Source organism: Triturus cristatus, chromosome 6 (assembly GCF_964204655.1).
Source record: "Triturus cristatus chromosome 6, aTriCri1.1, whole genome shotgun sequence".
NCBI lineage: Eukaryota > Metazoa > Chordata > Amphibia > Caudata > Salamandridae > Triturus > Triturus cristatus.
The window spans coordinates 1,354,134,759-1,354,158,108 of NC_140589.1; the positions used below are offsets into that span (position 1 = coordinate 1,354,134,759).

Below are 23,350 nucleotides of genomic sequence, written 5' to 3' on the forward strand. Positions count from 1 at the left end.
ATCTATTGGAGTCCTTGAGTCGGCGAATGGAAATGCGACGTAGGGGAGCCACTAAATCGCAACCTCCAGCCAGCCAGGTGTTAATGGCCTTGGCTTGAGAGGCAGATGATAGGCCAGAGAAGGAGGGAATGGAATTGCGGAGCAGGGAGGTCAAGGAGGGGAGATCCAGCCTGTTCCAGTTCCGCGCCCAGGTGTTTTTGGCACGCGGGGTTTTGGAAAGTGGGTTGTGGAGGATGGAGAAGGAGATGAGGGCATGATCAGACCAGGGGCATGGAGAGACAGCCACCGAGGCCAATGGAAGGTTGAGAGACCAGACCTGGTCGAGTGTGTGCCCGTGAGAGTGAGTGGGGACAGTTATATGTGACACGAAGTTGAAAGATAGTAAGGATTCTGTAAATTCCTTTGAGGCAGGGCACTCGTGTGGGTCTGAGGGCCAGTAATTAAAATCCCCCAGCACCAGAACCGAGGCATAATTGACCACCAGATTGGCCAGTAGGTCTTGAAAAGCAGGTAAAAATGAAGGTGAGGGCTGAGGAGGGCGGTACACGAGAAGGCAAGTGATGGGAGGGGAGGATAAGAGGGAGCGGACTACTAAGAAGTCAGCAGGGAGCATAGGGGGAAAAGGAAGTGATAGAAAATGCAAATCTGACCTGGCGATTAAGGCGACCCCTCCGCCAGCCCTGCCCGCCGAACGATCGGCACGTAGGGCCACGTAGGAAGGCGGAAGGGTAGCCAGGAGGGCGGGGAGGGAGGAGTCACAGTACCAGGTTTCGGTCAGGAGCAGTAAGTCCGGTTTCTCGGTGTCGAGTAGGGCGTACAACTCGTGGTGGTGCTTGACCGCTGACCTGGTATTAAGTAGGATGACAGACAGTGCTGGGGTCGTGGGACAGGGATCGGCGAGGGGGGGGCAGGGTAACAGGGGGGTGCATAGCGGGGGTAGCGGAGGTGTGGGGAGGGTAGGGGCAAGGCCTAGTGAAGAGACGAGTCTATGGACGGAATCCGGGAGTGGCCAAGGGCCTTGAAGGGCGATGAGGTCCTTGGGCGAATAGGACAGGATTTTGGCATGGTGTCGTGCCCCTGGCCCCGATCGGCCGCGGACGGGCGCAGACGGGCTTGACTTATGCGCGACTTCGGCGCGAAGTCGGCGCTCCCGCTGCGCTCGTCCGCTGCGCGTTCTAAAATGGCACATTGTTATAGGTGGCCGTAAGGGCGGGAAGGGGGCGTGGCCTGAAGGTGGGCGTGGCCAGCCGGCAGGAGGGCGTCACGTGAGCGCTTGATCCGCTACACGGAGCCCTCGAGGTGCAACCAAGCAAATAGCAGCAGGTAAAGTTTAAAATACACAAAATACGCAATCTAAAAAGAGCGTCTCCCGGCTTTCCGCCTCAGGAGATGTGAACCCAGTGAGCGCTCGAGAACTGGCGCTTAAGAAGGGCGGGAAGGGGGCGTGGCCTGAAGGTGGGCGTGGCCAGCCGGCAGGAGGGCGTCACGTGAGCGCTTGATCCGCTACACGGAGCCCTCGAGGTGCAACCAAGCAAATAGCAGCAGGTAAAGTTTAAAATACACAAAATACGCAATCTAAAAAGAGCGTCTCCCGGCTTTCCGCCTCAGGAGATGTGAACCCAGTGAGCGCTCGAGAACTGGCGCTTAAGAAGGGCGGGAAGGGGGCGTGGCCTGAAGGTGGGCGTGGCCAGCCGGCAGGAGGGCGTCACGTGAGCGCTTGATCCGCTACACGGAGCCCTCGAGGTGCAACCAAGCAAATAGCAGCAGGTAAAGTTTAAAATACACAAAATACGCAATCTAAAAAGAGCGTCTCCCGGCTTTCCGCCTCAGGAGATGTGAACCCAGTGAGCGCTCGAGAACTGGCGCTTAAGAAGGGCGGGAAGGGGGCGTGGCCTGAAGGTGGGCGTGGCCAGCCGGCAGGAGGGCGTCACGTGAGCGCTTGATCCGCTACACGGAGCCCTCGAGGTGCAACCAAGCAAATAGCAGCAGGTAAAGTTTAAAATACACAAAATACGCAATCTAAAAAGAGCGTCTCCCGGCTTTCCGCCTCAGGAGATGTGTCCCTATAAAGATTTGCAAATCTTTTATAACAGTTCGAGCATCAGCCGAGCGCTGAGGCCACACCCAAAGGAACCTAGAGCAGAAATCCACAGCAACCATGATATACTTGTAAGCCCCATCAGATTGGTCTGCGTGTGCAGAACCAATACCCTCGTGTGCTGCTAGAATTAATCCTAACCTTCGATCCATATTTGTTACTCTATCCCCCACTCCAGGAATCTGAGCAAATGGAACATTGTTTGCATCTAACTTGTTGGAGAACTTGATTGGAAATTTTTTCGGTACTGCTGAGTTATTATGTATGGCAATAATCGCAACCATCATCTCACTGTCTATTCTTGTTTTTGAACGAGTGATTACAGCTACGGAAGCCACTCGTAGAGCCCCCTTTGCGGCTTCGTCAGCCAATGAATTCCCTTCAACATGAGCGCCATCACGCTGATGACTCAGTGTATGTATCACGTCAGCCCTTGATAGTTAGTTTTTCAACTCTGCTAGCTGTTCCCATAGCGTTTTATGCCTAATTGTGCCACCTTTTGCATGTTTAAACCCATTCTGTCCCCAGTGATGTAAATATTCATTGTATGACTGTACACAGTAAAAGGAATCGCACACAATTAGCGTAGGGAATTCTCGATCCGTATTTACCAGTGCCAGTATTAGTAATTTTAGTTCTGCCAGCTGTGCCGTGCAGTCTCCAAGAGACTGGGTTTTTGTGCAATTCGGAGGAAACCTTCCATCCCGCATCTGTCCTTTAACGATAACACACATGGCACTGTATTGCTGTTTGCTCCCTATGGCCGGTTGCGCAGAACCGTCAGTGTAAATAATGTATTCATACTGATCTAGAGGCATTATTTCATTTGGTAGAAGATATTCTTGTTCGTATTGCAGAAATGCCTGTGTTTTTAAATTTGTGTCGTACCTGTATTCCAAATCTGTTGCAGTGTGAGAAGTAGCCCATTGTATCCATCTTGGATGTAAGGCTTTTGCGTTGTTGCAGCCTTTAAAGCTGGAACTGGGGTCACAACTATTATACATTTCCCTTGAGTAAGGGCTCTTTCTCTGACTACAGCAGTCTGTACTGTTGTTAGAATTTTTTCTGTTGATGCAAAACGCATCTCAGCATGTGTGTACAAATGTGATTTGTATGCTATTGGTACTGTCTTACCTTCATTATATGTTAGATAGGTGTATCCAGATCGACGCGCAACTATACGGATCACCAGGTTGCGTACGTTTACGCGTTTCTGTAAGTGTATTGAAGCTATCATGTCAGCTTGTAAGGAACAAAATGTATCTGTGTGTTCCTGTGTACATTGTCGAACTGAAAAATCAGGTTTTATTAAGTCGTAGAAAGGTTTTACTTTTTCTGCGTAATCCAAAATGTATGTTCTGCAAACATTAAGGATTCCAAGATTGATTGTAAGCTTTTTAATGATTTTGGAGGTTGGAGCAGTGCACACCTTTCTAAAAAGTTAGCTTCCAGGGTTTTCCCTTCACTTCAAAGCTCGTATCCTAGAAAAAGGACATTAAGGTGGGCTATTTTCGATTTTTTAAAGTTGAATATGTAACCCTTAGAGGCGAATCCCAGAATGATGGTATTCACTCTGTTCAAGTGTTCCTCCAGGTCATCATCTGTTAGATAAATGTCATCCACATAGGACAATGCCTCTTCATGCAGATTTTGAAGTAATTCAGTTACTCTGGCTGAAAACAATCCCGGGCTGTTCTTATACCCCCGGGGGAGTCAACAAAAGCCTCCGAGACCCTAGCGCTGAGAATGCTGTCAAGTATCTGCTCCCAGGCCCTATATTTTGCACAATGTTATCCATTAATGTGGCACTGTGTGCTTTCTGAACTGCAAATGTCTTAGTGCAAGTGTTTAAATGTCTGTAATCTAAAACTAAACAATATAAATTGTCTGGTTTTGATACCGGAAACAAAGGGTTCTTCATTTGAGAGGTGCAAGTTTCAATCACCACTTGATATTCAAGTTGGTCTAAGATCTCCCTGACCTGTTTTTTAGCTTCTTGCTTTATAGGCTACTGCCTTTGTGCAGTTAGAGTGTTTTTAGTGGAATAATGTGGTGGGTTGAATCCTCATCCCATCCAACATGGTTTTTGTATAATGCTGGAGCCTGGGCTGCCGCCCACTCCCGCGCACTGTGTGCATTCTAAACTGCAAATATCTTAGTGCAAGTGTTTAAATGTCTGTAATCTAAAACTGAACAATATGAATTGTCTGGTTTTGATACCGGAAACAAAGGGTTCTTCATTTGAGAGGTGCAAGTTTCACTCACCACTTGATATTCAAGTTGATATAAGATCTCCCTGACCTGTTTTTTAGCTTCTTGCTTTATAGGCTACTGCCTTTGTGCAGTTGGAGTGTTTTTAGTGGAATAATGTGGTGGGTTGAATCCTCATCCCATCCAACATGGTTTTTGTATAATGCTGGAGCCTGGGCTACTGCCCACTCCCGCGCATATGTATAGTTAAAATGTTTTGGAACGTGGTCAGAAAATGCTGGTAAAATTACCGTTTCTCCCCTAGGGCAATCCATGATGAATGCTGGCGGCCAAGCTTGTTCAGCTAATAAAATATCACAGCCAAACGTCAGGTTCTCCCAAAAGAGACCTCTAACTGTCCTGCATTTGTACCCTTCCATCTAGAGTGTTATTTCATATAATTTATGTGGGACACTTACCCTAGTATCAGGGGTTTCCACCGTGATATAATCATTCAAGTCCGCTGTCACCAGAAATTCCATCAGGTTCTGGCGAGCTATTGTTACATCTGCCGCACTGTCTAGCATCGTCAGAGCCCATTCCCCGTTCAGTAGGCGAGTCCTCAGAATTCTGGGAATGTCTGATCTTTAGACCTGCAACCTTCTTCTTTTTAAACTGTGGTTTTGGTTTAGCTTTATCTTCTTTTTTTTAAGTATAGTCTTGAGTGTGCAGCTTGTCTCTGGACTTTGTACGCTCTTCTTGTCTGTTTGACCGTCCTTCCCTCTCGGAGTTTTTCAATGAACCCTGAAAGGAATGAGAGGAACGTGTATCAGTATCCTGATACCTGTCAGGTTTCCTAATGTTATCCCTATTCCTAAGGTTATACCTCCTTTCAGAGGGCTCCTGTGGAGGAGATCTACCTCTGAACTGAGATCTGTTCTCCTTAATATTTTTATTTTTGTTATTGTCCCACTTCTTTTTAGATGAAGTAGGCGTCTGCTTGAAATGTTCCTTCTCGGAGCTCCCCACGAGTTGTGGTTTTAACGCTTTTCCTCCCAAACTTTCCCTGCCTAATTCTGCATTCGCAGTTTCAATTATTTTGGGTAGTTCCTGCACCTGTTGTAAAGGACTGAACTCCCTTAGGCGTTGGTGGATGGCCACTGATGGTGCTTTCCCTTTAATATGTGCCAGTATTATCGCTGATACCTGGGCATAGTTACCTAGTAACTTCATCCCTAAGTTTAGAGCAGGCTCTGCTCCGTACTCATTTTGTATTTGTCTTAATACGTCTGGTACTACTGCTAATGACAGGGATACCATGAGTTTCTGTTTATATGGCAGCGAAACCTGCACCCCACGAGGTACAGTCCTCTAGTTGTGGTGTGATCCCATGGGCAAGCAGATTGTTAGCATTCTGTGTTTTTCATAAGGGCTAGTATTCCCGAATACTGCTTCTAGCTGTGTTATTTTCTGAGCTATCCAGAATGGCATTTGTTCACGTTTTGCGGGCATTTTACCCATTTCTGCGTGTAACGTTTGTGGTGTAATTTTAGTTGTAGTATTTTGAACTTGAGCTGTATTTGTTGTTGCCATTGCTGGCTGGACTGTAAATGTCCTCATGACATATTGCGTCATGTTTCTGTAAAGTTTTATTCATTCTTTGTGAAATATGAGTAAGTCTGTCCTGGCATAGTTTCAATGTCAGGATGTGGTGTATAAGTTGCCAATATAGGCCATGTCGCTCCTTCTCTTCCTAGCGGATCAAGTCTTACTCTTCTTCTTAAATGGAGTAGGGCGCCTTTAAACCAGTGTAAGTGTTCCTGGTACGTGAGCAGAACCTTAATGTCCTCAAATGGACAGTATTCCGCTGGTGCATCACCTTCTGCGTAGGTGCGAAATGTTTTTGTTCTAGCATTTGCTGCTGGGAATGTAACCCACAAATAAAATACCTCTGTTCTGTATGATTTGTGTGCCTCAATCACAAAAGCTACTATGCCACCCCTAGGTGTTAGACCATGCGCAAACAGTTTCAGAGTGACTGTATTTCTAAAGATCGCCACAATCTGTATTGCGTTTGCATCTTCCTCATCTTCTGAGAGGGGCAGTGCTTGCAGTAAGGGATCTATATCCTTGTTAGTCATTGTGTATAGAACACCAAATAACTTCTCAAGAAAACTAAGATAAGGTGTTTTAGCACAATTTTAGGAACTGTGTCCTTCAAGCTTGATTAACTAACAGCCAATAAATAGGATGTTTGCCTACTCAGCTGTGGTGGAGTTTAACCTACCCACTCCTGACTTCTCTGGTGTTTTGTGAATAGGGATTTCTGAGAATAGCACGACTGAACTACTCAGATTCTACTGTTAAATAAGTACCTAACCAATGTTGGTGGCACCATGTTGTGAAGTTCCTATAGAAAATATACAGGATCTGCGCGTTTAGACAACAAACACTATAGGAATGGCGTCAGACAAACTCTGATCACCCCCACTGGGTATGGCCCTTTTTGAACCAACTAGCTCACAGTGCCACTAGAATCTCCTCTTACCAGGGAGAGAATAGTTATTAGCAACCATCGAACATGACAACCCTGATCCCTCAGGAACGTGGAAACAATATACTACTTTTCGCTCAGTCACTCATGCTTACTTAGTCTGTCTCAGAGAGATACACTGAATGAAACAAGCTGGCCGTTTTCAATAATCATTTATTGAACAGTTGTTATTCTGGTGTAGAATAAATGTGTTGCAACAACCGTTAGACAGTATAGGATCTAAATGATCAACAGTACTAGGAAAGTTAAAGGAAGGTATAGTTCTATCATCTTACTAAAATCATGAATACATTCGAGTATATAAAACACATGATAATAAAAGGTGCATACTCCTACGATGCCTCCCTATCTTGATGTACCTAAAAATACCTAGCATGGGTGTAGGTGTTAAGCCAACAATTCCTCTAGGATCTAGTCAACCCCATTACCTTAAATGAGAGTGTGGGACCCCGTTCTGGTCTAGAGTTGGACACCCCGTGAGGGATGTTAGACCACTGCAAGCTGGAGCGTCTGCATGTAGGAACTTCAGCGTCTCTTGTCAGTGTGTCGGCTGGGAAGTCTCGGTCTCCTCTTACCATCTTAGCAAGATGTGATGTATATATACCTGTAGGTCTCCTCAGGGGTCCTACCTTGCTGTATTACTGTGTCGGCCTAAGGATGACATTGAGATGAACTTTATACATAGATTCTATACAGGAGATGGCAGTCCTGCTGTGTTTCTAAGAACCTTCATGCACAATGTATGAGATTTCAAACTAGGGAAAACCCGCGTTCTGAATGCAGTGTAATATCTAGGTAAAAGGTCATTCCCCGTAAACCGTGACAAGTGTAATGTAGTGAGAGAATATAGGTGAAGGGTAAAGAGTTTACTGAGGCCTATATTATAGTACCAATATGGAATATAACAGTGCAGCCATGTCCTCTCTGTTGTTAGGCACACTAGTCATGTAAAATGATACAGCTGAGTGCTATTTATCACCAGGACAAGGCGGGCAGAAACTGTTAGGCTGTCAAAAAGCCTGCCAAGCAGGTTAAAGTCGGTCTTTCTATAGAGATGACGCACTATTTTACAGTCCGAGCATACCTCGGGATGTTAGAGTGCAGCATGGTTAAGTATATCCAAAAGTAATGAATGAAATACACACCTTATCAGGAGTCCTTTTCTTTACTGTTTGATTTCAAGCATAGTTCTTCTAAAAAGAATGCTCTGTAACTCAAATATGCATAATATTTGTATGAAAGCCAATTCATATTCACTGCCCGTTGGAAAAATATTTACAAAACCAGTTGTGTGGTTTATAAATAGAAACTATAAGGCATGTATGTGTCTCCCAGCAGGGAAGAGTTGAACGCAGCTATGTGGTCTCCCAGCAGGGAAGAGGGTCAAACGCGTGCATATTGTCTCCCAGCAGGGAAGAGGGTCGTAGAATGTTGTTAAGGAAATGCGGCTTCGAATTTCAAACCACGATGACAGCTGAAACATGCAGAGAGTTCATTCCAATTTCCCCACCTCGCTGCAAGATTAAAAGGCAGATACAATAGGGGGTGATGAAACATACGGAGTGGAATTAATTAGAGTTACTGTCTTAGGTTAAGGTATGTCACTTGGTATTTTCTCATTCCTAGTGTTGTTTGGATTCAAGCCACTTACAAACTCATATTTTGAGCCACCTACAAACTCCTATTTCAGCACTTCTGCTATTGCACTCGAGCTGTGCCAGGCGATAACGAACAGGCGCCTCCTGGTGTCTGATCTCGGTCAGGCTAATAATAATTTGCAGCGTTGGGCAGAAAGAAACAAATCAAAAATATAAGCTCTTCAAAAACACAGATATTGAATGAAACCGTATGGAGTCTGTAATTGGCCGGTGCTCCTCTGCCCTGAACGGAAGTGAGCTATCGACTCCCAAAAAGAGTCAGCATGCAGCAATTAAGAGAGGCACTTGAGGGAACCTATGGCAAGCAGCAGGCGGGAATAACTTTGTGTAAGTGATTACAGCAGGTCCTGCAGACAGTGCATGTGCTCTGCAGGCTCGACTTAAAAAACCCGAAGACCATTGTACTGAAGCCTAATGTGCAGACATGTTTTTGTCACTATTATAAATATATTGCTTCTAGCAGTAAATAAAGTATGTTATTGCACTTAAGCGAACAATCATGTCAGAGAGCTAAAATGTATGAGACTACGATTTAACAAGGGTTCAACATCGACTATGTATTGGTTATGCAATGACTACATAATATGTTCAAATATTCCAAGTCTTAATACTTTTATTTTACTAAATGAGTGCATCATGTCAGATGGTAAAATAAATATGTTTTTAAAGGCACATATTGTTTATGAACTAAAAGACTTGAAAAGAGTAAAATTGCAGATTACCGACAGCTAGAACACATATCCAGTAGTTATGGTAGAGGAACCTATGTAACTTGATTATCATTTTAAGGCTTCTGTATCAAGAGAATGACATTAGGACCAGCCTCAGCAAAAATATGAAAAGGTTCTCTCATTCCTTCTAACGAAAATGCAAAACTCTGAACCTTAAAAGCATGATTGTCAGTGAATGACTATTTATTTTATAGTTCTTGTATGCAGCACTGCTGTCTGTAAAACCTATTGAATCAAATTACAGGGTTGGCTTTGTGCAAGACCCCTACCACCATTGGGTTATTTGGGCCAGCCTCCTTTAGCCTTATAGTAGTGTGGGAACAATTTTCAGAGTCGGTGTGCTGCCATCAAGGCTATATTATGGAAGTCGTAGGAACTGTGAAAAATCATTTCACAAACGATGAGTATAGCAAATGGGCAAAGCTCTTCCAACAGGAGCGTGGTAATTAGATGGTAAATAGTTGGTGCATTTTGGAGCACACTGTGGCAAATATATTACTAAAGCTTAGTTTGGTAATGCATCGTCATTTACACTCAGCACATTTTCCATTACAATGATCACTAAATTTGCACAGACATGCAGTTTTATTGAAAAAAACTATATAGCTCACAATTGATAATGTTTGGAAATCGGGGGCCATATTAATGACCTGGTTTGTGTTGCGTTTGCACCATGCAATGTGGTACATGCTTGACGCAAACCGTAAGTGAGGTTTATGAAGCTACATAAGTCCACTTTGTGTGGCCCTGAGTGGCTCCATAAATCTGGAGAAATGCAATGCAGCGCAAATCGCTTTGTTGGGTTACTCTGCTCTGGGAAGGCATTCCATGGGTATTAAGTGGGTGTTTGCACAAAACTCCCATGAATATTGACGCATTCCCAGATTTACCAGCATTGGTAAACCTGGGAATGCGCCAAAAAGATACACCTTCCCAGAAGAGGCGTAACAAGGAGAAATATCTTTATTTCTCCTCGTTACTTCCTCCATCTATGTGTGCTGCATTCTGTAGCAGATATAATTTTTGTGCAGAAAGGTACCCTTTCCTGCAATAAAGCAATCCAGCATGCAACGGAGGCACCCTTGTACCATGGTGCAATGGTGCCTGCGTAGGCGCTATGCTGCCCAAAGCGTGCCAGCGTGGGGGAAAAGGCAGGAATTTGCCATATTGACTTAAATAGGTTGCATTCTTGTCCTTTCCCTCTCACATAGTGCAGCACAGCATGGTGACCTGCCGCGCTGCACGACAAGTTCGTAAATTTACCCCCGGGTTTCAGTGAATATATATTTTTTGTGCACCACCATGCAAAGAGACTTTGTAAATCACATCTTGGACTAGCTCAAAATAGCATACATCTCTTCAATCATATTTTTTGATGCATACCAAAATATTTTTTGTCATATTTTCACTGCAGGAGGCATTTTTAATGTTTTCGTGTACTCAGGTGCCAGGCTGACTTCAACATGACTGCCTCGTGTTTTTCTCTTTCACAATGGGACAGCCATCTTTGAGTCAGAAATCCTAATATCAAAGGCAAAACCCACAGTTTCCAGTCACACTGATGCTAAAAATGTCATCAGTGGTGATATCACTGAAGGTGGCTTCAACCATAACATGACTAAACATTTCAGCAATTTTGAAACCACCAAGCCTGCCTTTCAGTGAGACATACCTGTAAGTTCTTGTCCCGCGTGAGCTTAGCCTCCTTCAAAAAACACATTCTGTACAAACAGCTGAAGGGCTGTTTAATGCACAGAATAACAACATGCTTTATGTACATTTGACTGATAAACCCTATAAATATTAGAGTGGCTTCACCTTCTTTCAGAATGTATGGGAGATGCATTCAGAGAAGAGAGGAGGAGGTCGTAGGGACACTGTTCGTTCAGATCTTCAAGGCACAGGGCCTTCGGGTGCAGGGGTGTCCTTGGACGTTGGGTTTTGCTTACTGGGCTGGTTGCGGTAGGGGTAGTCTCTGGAGCCAAGCTGCAGATGTCATCGTAGGGTCCAGGAGGGGTCAGCCAGCACTGGACTTCAGGTCAGGTTCACCGTGGAACCTGTTCTGGATTGGTGGGCCACCTGGAGATGAGCTGTAGGCGTCGGGTGCAGAGTGCTGAGGAGTCGCAGTTCTGGTGGGGACTAGAGGGTACCAGAGTCCTTTGTAGAGATTTCTTGAGGAGAGTTCCGCTGTCCGCAGAAGTTCTGGTCTTTGTCAAAGTGCAGGCAGCCTTCCACAGGTTCTGGAAGTCACTGGCTGCAGGACAAGTGTCGTCTTTTCTGCAGGTACTTTAAAGCTAGAGACAGAATGGTGGGGCTGGGGCCATGTCAGTGGTCGTCTTCAGACTTTGCTGCACAGTGCCTTCTTCTTAGGTTTGCAGGAAATAGGTTCCAGGTCTTGGGGAACCACCAAAATACTAAATTTAGGGGTGTTTTGAGTGTTGGGTAAGGCCAATGGCCACCTTACCTGGGGTGACTACACCCTCAATTATGCCACCCTTCTCTGGGAGAGGGCATAGTCCTAGTCCTGATTGTAGGGGTCTCCTCATCTTCAAGACAGCAGGGACTGAAGGATGTGCTTCACCTCGCCTCACCCACCATAAGGGTGGATTTGGCAGAGGTGGGCACACCTCATATTCTTCCTGGGTTTTTCCGCCCAAAGCGGGGTTGTAAACAGGGGGCTGCCATCTGCTGCTAGCAGCAGAGACTTGAGGTTGCATTACAAAGGCCTCAGGCCTTTGAAGCTTCTTTCTCAAGCACTGTGCCCTGTCCATCCTGGGGGAGGAGGTGTGACACCTCCGCAGAGGATGTGCATTGTTTCTGGTCCCAGAGAGCAGAGGCTTTTGACTCAGGGGTCCAGAAACATGTCTGGTGGTGGCAGTCTGCCTACAGCCAGTCTGTGACCACAACAGGGTTGTAGGTTTTCAGGGGGCACTTCAGAGGTGCCCTCTGTGTACATTGTTCAAAAAATCCCACACTGGCATCAGTGTGGGTTTATTGAGAGGAGTAGTTTGGTACCAAACACTCCTGGGTTCACAAGCCATTGTGGTGCTGGGGAACTTGAGTTGTTGAGCTTCCAGCCCATGTACTCTCTATGGCTTACCTGTGGTATAGTGCACCCTGCCTTAGGGCTGTGAGTCTTGCTAGAGTGGGTGACTTACCTATAACATAGGCATAGCTAGTTGGCATGGCACATAGGCAGTGTGCCATGTCGACCTTGTCGTTTTGTCTGTACCAAGCCAAGTATGCTGCAGTGGTAGTCTGCCTGGCCTAGGTGAGGGGTCCTTAGGGAACCCTCTTCAGTCCCATTGCCCTAGGTACCCAGGTACAATTTGCCAGGGACTTACAAGGGGCCTGAAGGGTCAATTGTGGAATAGTGTTTAGGGAAGAAGTACTGGCACAGGGGACCTGTGCATTACAATCAAAACCACATCAATGCCCAAGCAGAAGGTGGGGGCTAACCAAGTCAAGAGGCACTTTCTCACAGCTTTCCTTATCGCAATGACATCTCTTCAAAGAGTAAATGAATTGCAAGTACTCACAATACAAGAGCCATACATGCAAGTACATAAACAGGATAGTGACAAGGACAGTCTATAATATACAGTATCCCTCTAGACCTAAATTGCTTTTACTTTTTGTGGGTTCGCATGGAGAAAATACAACAACTATGTATGTATATTTTATCTATTTTATTCATTTTTTAATTTCTCTTTACTTTTTTAATTTATTTTTACATTGTTCTCTCATATAGGTAAAATTCATCTCTTATTTTGAAAAAACAAATTATACAAAATTAGTTCTTTCTCCTTTGTATGTGCACAGCTCTATTTCTACTGTGCACAAATGTATGGCAAGTTTTTACAGATACTTTAGCATAGGAAAACCAAATTTAGTACAAAATGAGAAGAAAGGTTTTTATCAAAAAACATACAAATCTCAACGTTAATTCAAGAGATATCCCCGCACCAATTACACCTCTGAACATACTGCATACATATCACTTTCATACACAACATTCATACTGCACCCCAAAGAAAACACCAACATGCACAGAACTAGCCAAACAGGGGTGAGCCGCTCAACCCTCTGATGCTACGCTGGGCGTTGGGGTGCTTCACACAAGCTGGTCGACGCACGTTTCGGTGGCCTAGTCTTCTTTGGGTGCCACCTTCCTCAGGACCTGTTGCTACGTGTTTTTATCACGGGCAAAGGTGGGGGAACTGGTTTTCTGTTCTATATCGATATTCTGGTAGCAGTACCCGCTTACTGTAGTTGTTTATCGTATAGTTACTTTTTCTGATCCTGCTCTAAATGGTGCTTAGTCGAACCGCGTCTAGGTCTTCAGGTACGGAAATGTTGAGTCATCGCGTGGTAACTGTTCTGGGTCTTATCCCGAGGGAGCACAGTTAGATTCGACCTTCATGTAGTCAATTCGTGCTTGATCTGTGCGTATCCTAATGACTCTTCCTTATAGTCTTTTCTTATTTCTTATTTCTTTTCCTTCCTCACAGGTCACAGCATTTGTAGATATCTGCGTAGTAGTCGATGGTGCCCTTCTTGTTGGGTGCCCTGCCGATAATGGCGTATGTCCACCAGCCAAAATTCCTGACGTAGACCGGCTCCGATCAGTCCCACACTTCCTACCCAAGGTCATCTCACACTGCCACACAAACCAATCAATTCAAATCCCATGTTTCTTTCAAGAACCAAAACCTCAAGCGGAAAGAGCGTTACACACGCTAGACGCCAGAAGAGCGATCAAGTACTGTATGGAGAAAGCAAAGCCAATCTGGAGTAGAACGCAACTGTTTGTTTAATTTGCAGATAATAACAGGGGCAAACCAGTTACAAAGAATATCATCTCTAGATGGATCGCACAAACAATGTAAATGTGTCACGCAACTGCTGGAATACAATCACATACCAAACCTAAGGCACCCCCGACTTGCAAAAAAGGAGCAACGATAGCCTTCCTAACAAATATACCACTGCAGGATATTTGCATGACAGCTACTTGGATATCAGTGCTTACGTTCACAAAGCACTATTGTATAGACCTACAAATAAACAAGGAAGCTCAAGTGGAACTAAAGGTATTAAAAAAAAAAATTACAAGCTCAAACTCATCTTCAACCCAACCACAACAAAGATTAAAAAAACTCTACAAAATCTATGTACAGCATGCAAATCCAGAAAAGATTCATGCTGCAAAATGAAATGGTTTATTAAATGTAGGAGTAGTTTGCAGCTTGAAGAATTTTCTGAATTCACAGGCAACCCACCGACCCAACCACCTCCCCAGAAGATAAAGGAGCAACAACAACAAAAAGAATCTGGAGATGGTGGCCACGTGCGGGAGCTTCCGGGGGTGGTGGGGGAGTGTGGTGTCTAGAGGGGCTGGATTGGGCCCGGGTGGTTGGGCTGTCGATGCCCAACAAAGAAAGGAGAGAAGGTGGAGGGGGGACTGCTGGTACAGTGGAGAGTTCCGGACGCTGGGTGGCAGAGTGGTGAAAAGCATGTGAATCCAGAAAATTCTTCAGGCTGCAAAACTACTACTACAGGTAAGAAACCATTTTGTTACCAACACTGCTTTCTATTACCTCATATACTTTGGTGTTCGGCTTCTGACCACAACAACGTGTGGATCCCTGTGATCGACTTTCTTGGTAAGCGCTCTGCTGGCACAAGAGTTTCTCCTCAAATCTAGCTCATGTTGTCTTAGGCGCAGTACAACAGCAGACTTTCCTCTGGGAGTGGTATACTATTGGTATCAATCATAAAACTATTGTTTTGGCACTTTTAACTTGTTGTGTCCTGAGGCGCCCTTATACATAGGATGAAACATGTCAACCCCTTTGTATAGGACCATGATAATACTCTGTTCGGAGAACCCTCTTTGTTGTAATGTCTGATGCCCAGGTTTTGTTAGGGTTACATGGGCTCCCAGTTTTCTTTTGTCTCCTTTAGAGTGGGAGTTTTGTAAAGTGGTTGAGCTTCGGTATATCTGACGTCCCTTGAGGCATTCCTGTCATCCAGCTGCATTCAACAGATTCAAGTCCTGACAGATAAGAGCCCCAATGATGTGCACCTATGAACAGGATGTTGTGGCTATAGTACCCCTGTGTCTGTAGGAACTCAGGCTTTAGTGAAGGGCTCAGCCTCACGATGTATTGCTGGTCATGAACCATCTGATGTACTTGCTGAACATGTGAGCTGATGACTTCTTGGCATTTTACTGACCGTGAGTGGCATCTTCATCTGCAAGTAGTCTATTCAATCTTCTTGGTATCGGGCACTCTTTCAGTGGACCTTTTTGCCACTTGTTAGAACAAGCAGTGCCCACAGTTCTGCACCTTGGAGTTTCTACTGCAAGGTGCCCTGGGACACGTTTTCCTGGAGCTTCCAGTTTCTCTACACATTTCCTCCTATCCTTCTGTTTCCTCAAGTTTTGAAGAAGATCCATCATGATTGCGTGCATTTGATCTCAATAGTTCTGGAATGGTCTTGAAGGGAGTGGTTCTCTGATCTGCTCCATCTGTCTGTGCCCTTCTCTGCTTAGGATAGCCCTGCTCTTGCAGTCGGAGGGGCATGTTTGTCAGTTTGAGTTCCTATCATCTGTCTATTGAGGTGGTGGATGTAATCTTCTTAATTGTCACCTCTGGTCTAAATCTTTTTTCAATTCTATTAGTCCTGCTTTGTTTCCTTTTGCACTTAAATTCTACCTCCTCAAGACGTGCTTATCTGATGTGTTGGGCTTTTCCCTTTCTTTGGACTTGCAAGACTTTTATCGGCCCCTTTGACTCTTCTTTGTTTACCATAGCAGTCATTTTTGTTTAAGTTTATCTGTAAGAATTTGACAGGCTTGGCTCACTTGTTTGCTCCTTCTTCCTTTGTTATGCCTTAGTTAGACCGTAACTTGTTGCACAGGGCTGGCCAGGGCTATATAAATGCAAACCTTTTCCCTCTTCTATCCCTCCATTGTACTTCTCAATCCAAATTACAGACTAACATAGCCACCTCTCAAATTACTTTCATATTTCACTATACTAATTCACCACTGATCCTTTATGGGTTCTGGAGTAGCATGCTACTTGCCGAAAAAGCGCTTTGACGCCTCATCAGGGGTAGTAATTGCTATATAAATGCAATTTTAGTACACTACAATGGCATCACAATCAGCAGGAAGCCATGAGGGGGGTCTCTGTCCATTTTGAATTTACCCCTGGAAGCAACACCTTACACTATAGGTCTAACGGGCGTTGCTCCCTAAAGGCAGGACAATTCGAGAATCATAACCAATTAGTCAACAAAGTGGTCCATTGGCTTGGTGGTTTTGGCCAGGTCGATGATGAAAACAAATTGGTGCTGTGAATATCCTGGGTTCGAATTTAGACCAAACCAGACAATAATGAATGTATTGTTTTTAGTTGTAAGAACACATTTGTGGTACACAAAATTTTTTAAAGTCTCAAATACCTTTCAAGTGTCAACAGTAGGATTGAAGTGTTACAGTTAGAGTATTTCTATAGGCTAACAGTTAGTTCTTTGATCTCATCTACAGAAGGCCACTTGAGTAGGGATTCGCCTCCCCCTGTGACATTTTCAAATCCAGTTACTGATTTGCAGGTCTATCTTAATCTGAATTTTTAGATTGACTGTGAAAAAAAGGTACCCAATCTAGCACTTTGGATAGGTCCGAAAGTGAGAGACAACTTAACTCCCTCCAGGCTCCAATACCAACATCTAATTCAACTGAGTCAATTGCTGCTGACAGGAGTTGCACAATTAATATAACCGATTGACTATCAAGCTCTTATAAATTGTCCTCCAATAAACTATCCAATCCAGACTGGTGAAGAGCTATAAAGAGTTATGATGTGCTACGCTGCCAAGAAACCTGGGCAATGTCCTGAGAATATATTGATGATTTTACATCCTATTTCCCTCCTGTGACTCCTGTGATCTCGGAAAGGGCTGCAGGAGGTTTGATTACTCTAGTATCCCTCTCATTTCTTGACAGACTAGTCTGGACCAATCTCACATATCCTCTATCAATAAATTTTGATTAACTGCTGCTTGTGTAAGCTGCTATGAATACATTTTTAAAATTTTAATTTTAACCCAAACAATGCCGACCTTGTTAATTCCATGCATGAGGATCCTGACTGTTTTATTAATAGCCACAGCGGCCCTTTATCTTTTATATGGAAGGCTGGTTTTAATGGTCATCACTGTCAATTGTCCCCTACAGTGTCATGTGGGCTGCCAGTTCTAGAAAGGGACGCTCTCACCCATTTTTGTCGTAGTCCACATGGCGATGCTCTTGATTTACTTTTAATGAAGTTTTGTCTGTATTTTGCTTTTGACTGTCTGCAGAACCAAAGTTACACTTTTATTAGCAGATGCTGTTCGAGTTTCATTGGTTTCATATTGTTTTCCTCTGACCTCCAGAGCTGGTTACAAGATTATACAGTCTTTGAAAACGCTCCCAGTGATCAAAATTACTTTTTAATTGTTGTAGATAGTTCTCTTTTTACTGATCCACAGGCCGAGAAGAACCAATCGTCACTGGTTTGTACCAGAAATAATGGAGTATTAGTGAGATGGGACCGGGTTGACAAGGATAGGTTTCACATCCACCTTATCGATGAAAGTTATGCTGAGTTTTATAAGAGAATGGTGACATTATTAGCAGCTTTGGCACAGTGTGTGATACAGTTAAAAATGTCCACACTATTCCTTCTAGGCCCCTGTCTGGCTGAACTTCACAGGCTCCCTAATAAGCACAGAATCTTATTCAAAGCTCTGTTTTTACACACAGGATACTGAATCAGAGGCGTCCTAGCTACCTTTTCCCCTTGATCAATGCTTACACCCCTTCCAGAGTACTTGGATCTGGGGATGCAGCTCTGGCAGGGATTCCTAGAGTGTGTCGTGCGCGACTGGGGGATTGCTCCTTTGGTCTCCGTGCAGCCAAGCTGTGGAACTCAATGCTCCTCAACCTTAGACTTGAACCTTCGGAGCCAAGTTTCTGTAAAAACCTGAAGACCTGGTTCTTTAGACAGAGTTGGTAGGAGCAATGGTCCTACCTGCTTCTGACTCTATTTCTGACCCTGATACGTGGCTACTGCTTAGCATGGGGATGTAGTGTCCTGAGAGATAGGGCACTAGGACCCAGACGAGGGCAGAGGGCAGGAGAGGTCACCGGACACCAGTTCCTGTCAGAGAGGGTGAGAGGCAGAACACAGGAAGCAGAGACCAAGACAAGACGTGCAGCATGCTGACTGCAAACGATACATATAATAAAGCAGTAGAAACTGACCTGGCTGTGTGGTGATCCTTGCAGCGAAGCGACGCGACAACTGGCGACGAGGCGGGATCGAAATCCACGCGTCGCGGCGACTGTCGGAGCCCACCCGGTCACGGAAAGAAATCGGAGCCAGGAGCCCACCCTGGTCCGAAGTGCCCAGCAGGAAAAAGAACATTGTTGCAGGAGCCCACCCTGGCGCTGCTAACAGAAGTAAGAGCAGCGCGACATTGAAACTGACGAGGCAACGGAAGGAAAGATTTAAATCCCTCCCGAGCGTGAGTTTCAATGAACTCTCGCGAGAGGAGGCGGCCATTTTAAAGTCAGGCGAATTGAGCCAATCAGCGTCCAAGATAGACAGCGGCCATTTTGAAGGGTCAGGCAAAGTCCTGAACAGCGCGAAATCGTGCGAGAGTGCGGCGGCCATCTTGCAGTCAGGAAAATTGGGCCAATAGCAGCACAGGAAGGCCGGGAGGCCATTTTAAAGTCAGGCAAAAAGGAAAATAGACCAAAAAAAGGTCTAAATAAAAGGAAAACGACAAGAAAAAGGTGCCAAAGAAAGAAAATAGCACCAGAGGAACAAGAAGGAAGAGGAAAGAAACAAATAAATAAATAAATAAAATAAAAGAAAGGAAGGATATGGGTGACGAAGAGACAAGGAGCACACAAGCTGTGTTCCGCAGGCCACTGCCATTTAACATATCGGAACCGCAAGCAGGCATCAGATGGGAGAGATGGCTACGACAATTTGAACGATACATGCGCGCAACGGACGTCGTAGAGAGCAAACAACTAGATCTGCTGGTCAACCTTGCGGGAGACGAAATAGAAGACTTAATGATGACACTACCGAGTGAGAAAACGGCAGATTACAAAGGCGCGAAAGCATGCCTCACGGAGAAATTCGACCCCCAACGCAACATTGATTTCGAAAGATACACGTTCCAAACAGGGAGCAACAACATCCCAGGAAACAAGCGGTCACATGCTACAGATGCGGCCTTGATCTCCCACACGTTGGCACCTGCCCAGCAATGGGCCAGAAATGCAGAAAATGCAACAGGGACAACCACTTCGCAAGCACCTGCATGAGCCGGCAATTCAGGAACGAGAGGGGACGAACAGCCAGACCAAGGACAACAGGCACCAGACACGCCAGACACAAGGAGACAGCAGAGAGAGGCTCGTCGGACGAACAGACGACGGCTGGGAGAGAAGCACGGCTATACCTCATGTCCGACACACCAAAAGAAGAAAGACAGCAGGAACACATCCAGCTGGTGGAGAAACAGCAAATAAAAAAGACGGCGACAGTAGACATCGACGTCGGGCGCCACAGAACAAAATTTGTGTTAGACAGTAGTGCCACATGCAACATAATGTGCATGTCAGAGTACATGAAGATGAGAATAAAGCCAACGTTATCGCCATCAAAAGTAGATGTGTTCACGTGGGGATCAAAGACACCCGTCGAAAACATGGGCAAGTTCACTGAAACTTTAACATATCAGGACATGACATTTCAAGAAGAGATACACGTGCTGAAAGGGGACATCCCAGCACCCTGCCTGCTGAGCAACGTCACGGCACAAGTCATGGGGCTGTTGGCTATGACATATGGTTATCAAAAAATGGGGGGAATTAGAGGTTTAAGGTTAGGTTCACCCTCCAACAGTACATATATCATAAACAACCTGAATTAATCAGGTAAAAGAACCTAACCTAAAAAGAGAGAAAGGTGTCAGAAATCTATTGGATTCTGAAGTCCACCAACAAGAGAGAAAGAAAAAGATTTTTTCTTTCTTGAGTCCCCTCAATCACCAGGGTTTCCCCACGGTGACATGCTTCATCATAGGGGTCCTCTCAGTCCTCTACGGGCTGAGGCGTGCTGTGTCTTGCGGATTTTAGGTTAGGTTCTTTTACCTGATTAATTCAGGTTGTTTATGGGCTATGACATATCACATGACAGAAAAAGAGAACATACTGCAAGAATATCAAGAAATACTGCAGGGACTGGGGAAGCTAAAAGACAAACAGGTTACCCTACACATAAACGAAGCGGTGAGACCAGTGGCACAGCATCACAGGAGAGTGCCGATTCACCTACAACCGCAAGTGGAAGAAGAAATAAACAACCTACTGCAGCAAGACATAATTGAGCCTGCAGATGGGCCGACACCGTGGGTATCACCGATTGTGGCAGTCCCGAAGAAAAATACGTTCAAAATACGGATCTGTGTGGACATGAGAATACCGAACACTGCAATATCGAGGGAACGTCATCCAGGACCTCATCTGAACGACATGATCAGCCGGCTGACAGGGGCGTGCCGATTCTCAAAGCTAGATCTGTGCAAAGGGTATCACCAACTAGAGCTGGACCCACAGTCAAGGTACATAACGACATTCTCCACACACCTAGGACTATTCAGATACAAACGGCTCAGTTTTGGTATCTCGTCAGCGGCCAAAATATTTCAGGAGACAATCAGACAGGTGATACGACCAGTGCACCACAGTTTCAACTACAGTGACGACATCCTAGTGTTTGGGAAATCGGACGGAGAACATGATAGCGCCCTAAGGCAAGTGTGCAAACAACTAAAGCAGGCTGGACTAACACTAAATGGAGAAAAGTGCGAGCTAGGGAGAAGAGAACTGATCTTCTTCGGGCACATATTCTCGGAAAAAGGGATGAGGCCTGATCCCAGCAAAGTGGAGACGCTGAAGAATACAAAGCCACCGTCAGATGTGGCAGAAATAAGATCATTCCTAGGCCTGGCAAGCTACTGTGCCAGATACATACAAGACTTTGCCACGGTGAGCACGCCGCTGAGAGAACTAACGAAACAAGGCCAGAAATGTGTCTGGTCTCAACAATGCAATGAATCGTTCGAAGAGATCAGGAAGGCCGTGATGACTGTGGAGCACCTCGCATACTTCGACCCTCTGCTCTGCACCGAGCTGACGGTCGATGCCAGCCCAGTGGGGTTAGGTGCAATATTAGCACAACACCTGCCGGGAAAGGAGTCACCAAGGAAGATTGTCTCATACGCCAGCAAAAGCCTGACAGACGTTGAGAAGGCGTACTCCCAGCCGGAGAAAGAAAGCTTGGCGGTGGTATGGGCATGCGAGCATTACCACATGTTTGTGTACGGGAAGCCGTTCATCATCATCACAGATCACCAAGCACTAGTAACAATTTACGGCAACCCAGCAGCAAAGATGCCACCCCGCATCGAGCGCTGGGGCATCAGACTAATGGATTACGACTTCAAAAGTGTCCACAAACCTGGGAAAGAGCATAATCCAGCAGACTACATGTCAGGGCATCCGCTACCGCATGAAGAAAAAAAGGCCTCAATGGCAGAAGAATACTTAAACTTCGTGTTAAAGCAAAGCACGCCTGCACCAGTAACTCTAACAGAAATAGAGAGAGAAACGGAAAAAGATGAAACTCTCCGAGCAGCCAGAGAAACGACGAGACAGCAAAGATGGAGACATGTAAACACCAACTGCACATGGAAGGGAGGAGTAAACAAGGAGGAGATGCTGGCTCTACATAAAATAAGCGGGGAGCTCTCGGAGACAAATAGTGGAATTGTAATGAAGGGCACCAGGATAGTCATTCCAAGCTCACTACGACGCCAAGTGGTCAGCATTGCACACGAGTCACACAGGGGCATTGTGGCGACAAAAAAGCTGCTGAGAGAAAAGTTTTGGTTCCTGGGGTTAGATCGTCTAGTCGAAGATACGATTGCGGCCTGTCACCTCTGTCAAATGACAGGTCCACCTGCAAGACAAGAACCACTACAAATGTCGGAACTGCCAAGAGCTGTATGGACAACAATGGCTGCCGACTTCTTTGGACCTCTAGACACGGGAACTTACCTACTGGTCATAATAGATGAATACTCTAGATTCCCCATTGTGAGATTAGTCTCCTCAACATCAGCAGCCGCAACGTTACCTGTTCTGGACGACATATTCGCAGCCTGGGGCTCGCCAGAGACATTGAAAACTGATAATGGTCCTCCGTTCTCAGGAGAGGAATTCCGAAGGTTCATGGCCTACCTCGGAATACAGCACAGAAAGGTAACACCACAATGGCCACAAGCAAATGGCATGGTCGAAAGGTTCATGGGAAACATCAAGAAGGCAGTCCAGGGGGCGAAGCTGTCACAGATTTCCCTAGGCCAAGCACTGTGCCAAATACTGAGGGACTACAGAAACACGCCTCATGGGTCTACAGGGAAATGCCCGGCGGAGCTAGTACTAGGGAGGACAAGCAGAACGAGGCTGCCGCAGGTAGAAGGACTGGCCGCGCCAGGGCACGAGAGCGTGGCGGCCAAAGATGAGGCGGCCAAGAAAAAAATGAAAGAATATGCTGACGGAAGACGACATGCCATCAAATCACACCTCCATGAAGGAGATACTGTAATAGTACGACAGAGACAACAAAGGAAGTCGGACAGTCCATTCGCCCAAGACCCGTTGAAGATAACACAAGTGAAAGGAACAATGATAACAGCAGAATCCGACAGCAGGCGAATAACAAGGAACAGCTCACATTTCAAAGGCTTGAAAGAAGAAAAGGACGAAGAGCACGTGACAGGCATCGAAGGGACAACAACAACAAGGGAGTGCAATGGAGCAGGTGCAGCAGAAGCCACCAGGCCAAAGGAGGGCCAAGGACCTGTGGAGAGGCCAAGAAGAGACATTGTGAGACCAAAGAGACTAATAGAAGAAATGTGAGATGCCGCTCTTGGCAGCATCTCACGGGTCACATCCATTGACATTTTCACATCTTGC

The 23,350-nt window shown here is 45.5% G+C and overlaps 1 long non-coding RNA gene across 9 annotated transcripts in view; it reads right to left on the reverse strand.

Moving 5' to 3' along the window:
• LOC146821417 (uncharacterized) overlaps positions 1-23,350 on the reverse strand; it is a 365,414-nt gene that overhangs the window by 216,772 nt on the left and 125,292 nt on the right. Inside the window, exon 5 of one of the 9 annotated variants that reach the window (XR_014963161.1) lies at positions 7,271-7,493. The exons of the other annotated variants lie outside the window; for them this stretch is intronic. This is a non-coding gene — a long non-coding RNA (uncharacterized LOC146821417). The remainder of the gene's footprint in view (positions 1-7,270; positions 7,494-23,350) is intronic. 9 annotated transcript variants of the gene reach the window in all.